Source organism: Lingula anatina, chromosome 4 (genome assembly GCF_051362555.1).
Source record: "Lingula anatina isolate TDL-2025a chromosome 4, LinAna3.0, whole genome shotgun sequence".
Taxonomy (NCBI): Eukaryota; Metazoa; Brachiopoda; class Lingulata; order Lingulida; family Lingulidae; genus Lingula; species Lingula anatina.
Genome location: NC_141770.1, coordinates 7,395,202 through 7,398,892, shown reverse-complemented (window position 1 = coordinate 7,398,892; position 3,691 = coordinate 7,395,202). Strand labels below are relative to the sequence as shown.

Sequence of the window (3,691 nt, the reverse complement as noted above, 5' to 3'; positions counted from 1 at the left end):
TTTTATTGACTGAAAGTTCATATAGATCCTCCTCTTTTTTGTTTGTTTTAACAGATCTGCTTGTATCATCCAGCGCTGTGTGGAGATTTAGAAAGACGATTGGCTGGGTGAAGAGTGGGAAAGCTAGTTAAGGCTACTGTCAACTTGTAAGATTGATCAACCGTCCAAAAAGAGTAAACTGGTGTCGGGAGGCCCTGGCAGTGGAAGAGAAATTTGAGGACATTGTGTTTTCTGGTAAGCAACAATCCACAGATCTGCATGCAAAATACAACATGTTTTGCTGATTAATATTATATAAATATGATGGAATGGTGCAATTTGTAAGATGAGACTGGAAATTCTCAACCAAAATGATAAGATGGAATCAAAGACAAGATACTTCATTTGGACAGTAAGAATTTGATACCTTTTATGATTTTCAGTGAAATCATCATGGACTGTCACCATGGACCTGATAGAAATAAAGCAATCAAGGTGAAAATTGCTGCTGCAAAAGCTGAAAAAGCTGCTAAAATATAATTAAGTTTCCTATGTAGACTAGAGAAGATGTGGCAAGGGTTGAAAACACACTTAAAGATAAGCATAAAATGTAATTACTGGTAAGTTTTAAAAAAATAATAGTATGATTAATGTAGTGATTGTTGTGCTGAAGCTACCTATGGAATAAATTATAAAGTTGATTTTTTTTAAATGGTTATTTGATAAATGATTAAATTAAATATATTTTAATCTGAACACTTATCATTTGTTGTATGTATATATATAAATCTGCTATACTAATTAAGGTTTTATATTTATTTCAATAGTCAAACCACCTTGCCACACTGGGAGGATATTCTACCAAGGAAGTGGTAGACAGGATCATGTCTAATATTTTTAAAACTAACATTGTTTGCCAGTGTAAAGATCAATTTCAAGGTCACAGTTACCAGCAATTCATTCCAGAAACCCATTGTAAGTAGTAATCTGCATCTGGCATTGATAGTAAGGAGAAGTTTTGTATGGGTATATATTGTTTTCCAGATGACAGTTATAGGTAATTTATAGGGGATTTGCTAGTCTTTTCAATGTAATTTTCAGTTTTTTCAGTCAATTATGTTCTTCTTTTTCCAGAGTACAGACATGCTGAAAACTTTTCAGAATGGCTGGACATTTTGACCGGCAGTAATGAAAAATTTGCCGGACTGAATGGATTTTTGCCAGACTGGAAATCACCCAATTTTTTTTGAGACGGATACTGCAATTAGGTAGCTCACTTTGTTTGTGAATGTGGTCAGTTTGAAATGGAAAATGCTTTGGGTTTTATATAATTTTATTCTTGAAGTACATCGAACGATGACTGAAAATTCAAAATGGCGCCTCTTAAAACTCCTTTGGACCGACCAAGTCCAATTTTTTATCAGTCCAGACAAATTTTGCCGGTCATGACCGCTCGGACCGACAGTTTCAGCATGTCTGAGAGTACCCTTACTATGAAAAAGCAGGCAGTGAAAGACAGCAGCAAAAGCAGCAGTATGTCTTATCCATGTGTACAATACGTGATATGTGGCAAGATTTAGGACATTGTCAAATATTTTGCTAACGGCAACCCATTCCATAAACCCATTGTGAGGAGTAATCTGCATCTGGCATTGATAGCAAGAAGAAGTCTTGAATGGGTATATATTGATTTACAGATGACATTAATAGGTAATTTGCAACCTCTTACACAAATAAACTCAAATCATCACATTTGCTGTTTTCTTTAAAAGTAAATAATACATTGCAGTACTGAAATATTTCTTTTGGTTAATTCTCACTATTCTGATTATCAATTTCCAATATACTTGACACTTAAAAAAGACACAGATGATTGATCAGCTTATCACAGATTTTTATTGTTGTTAAGCATCATTTGTAAAAATTTCAGAAACACTGGACAAGATTTGACAAAATTATTAACGTTTAACTATTTTAAGTCCTGGGATTTGCCTGTCTTTTTAATGTAAATTTCAGTTTTCCCAAATATGTTGTCCCAAAAATCACTTTTCATTAGATACAGTCAACAGATCATCTAATCACAGATTTTTATTGTTGTTAAGCATCATTTGTACAAATTTCAGAAATAGTGGACAAGATTTGACAAAATTATTAACGTTTATCTATTTTAAGTCCTGGAATTTGCCAGTCTTCTCAATGTAATTTTCAGTTTTTTCAGTTATATTCTTCTTTTTCCAGAGTACCATGGAAAGGCAGACAGTGAAAGACAGCACCAAGAGCAGCACTGTCTTATCCATGTGTACAATACATGATATGTGACAAGATTTAGGACATTGTCAAGTACTGTGATAACAACAACCCATTCCAGAAACCCATTGTAAGGAGTAATCTGCATCTGGCATTGATAGTAAGGAGAAGTCTTGTATGGGTATATATTGTTTTCCAAATAACAGTTATAGGTAATTTGCAACCTCTTGCACAAACAACCTCAAGTCATCACCTTTGCTATTTTATTTTATAATCAATTTGCAAAATTATTAACATTTAACTATTTTAAACCATGGAATTTGCCAGCGTTTTCAGTGTAATTTTTAGTTTTTTCAAAGATATTGTCGCAAGAAGATACTTTTCATTAGACACAGTCATTTGATCAGCTTATCACAGATATTGAATGTTGTTAAGCATTATTTGTACAAGTTTCAGAAATATTGGACAATGTTTGACAAAATTATTAACTTTTAACTATTTTAAAGTCCTGTGTTTTGCCAGTCTTCTCAATGTAAATTTCAGTTGTCCCAAATTTGTTGTTCCAAAAATCCCTTTTCATCAGATACAGTCAACTGATCATCTTATCACAGATTTTTATTGTTGTTAAGCATCGTTTGTACAAATTTCAGAAATATTGGATTACATTTGACAAAATTATTATCGTTTAACTATTTTAAGTCATTGCATTTGCCAGTCTTTTCAATGTAATTTTCAGTTTTTTCAGTTATATTCTTCTTTTTCCAGAGTACCATGGAAAAGCAGACAGTGAAAGACAGCACCAAGAGCAGCATTATGTCTTATCCATGTGTACAATACATGATATGTGGCAAGATTTAGGACATTGTCAAATACTGTGATAACAACAACCCATTCCAGAAACCCATTGTAAGGAGTAATCTGCATCTGGCATTGATAGTAAGGAGAAGTCTTGTAAGGGTATATATTGTTTTCCAGATAACAGTTATAGGTAATTTGCAACCTTTTACACAAACAACCTCAAGTCATCACATTTGCTATTTTATTTTATAATCTCATTACAAAATTATTAACATTTAACTATTTTAAGCCATTAAATTTGCCAGTGTTTTCAATGTAATTTTCAGTTTTTCAAAGATATTGTCGCAAGAAGATACTTTTCATTAGACACAGTCATTTGATCAGCTTATCACAGATTTTTATTGTTATTAAGAATCATTTGTACAAATTTCAGAAACACTGGACAAGATTTGACAAAATTATTAACGTTTAACTATTTTAAATTCCTGTGTTTTGCCAGTCTTCTCAATGTAAATTTCAGTTGTCCCAAATATGTTGTCCAAAAAAACACTTTTCATTAGACACAGTCATTTGATCAGCTTATCACAGATTTTTATTGTTGTTAAGCATCATTTGTACAATTTTCATAAAATATTGGACAAGATTTGACAAAATTATTATCATTTAA

At 32.1% G+C, this 3,691-nt stretch overlaps 1 long non-coding RNA gene across 1 annotated transcript; it reads left to right on the top strand.

The window, feature by feature from the left end:
• On the top strand, positions 1–3,257 carry LOC147762199 (uncharacterized). The gene is made up of 3 exons (XR_015334055.1): positions 1–234; positions 423–1,689; positions 2,992–3,257. It is a non-coding gene; the product is annotated as an uncharacterized LOC147762199 (long non-coding RNA).
• The last annotated feature ends 434 nt before the right edge of the window (positions 3,258–3,691 follow it).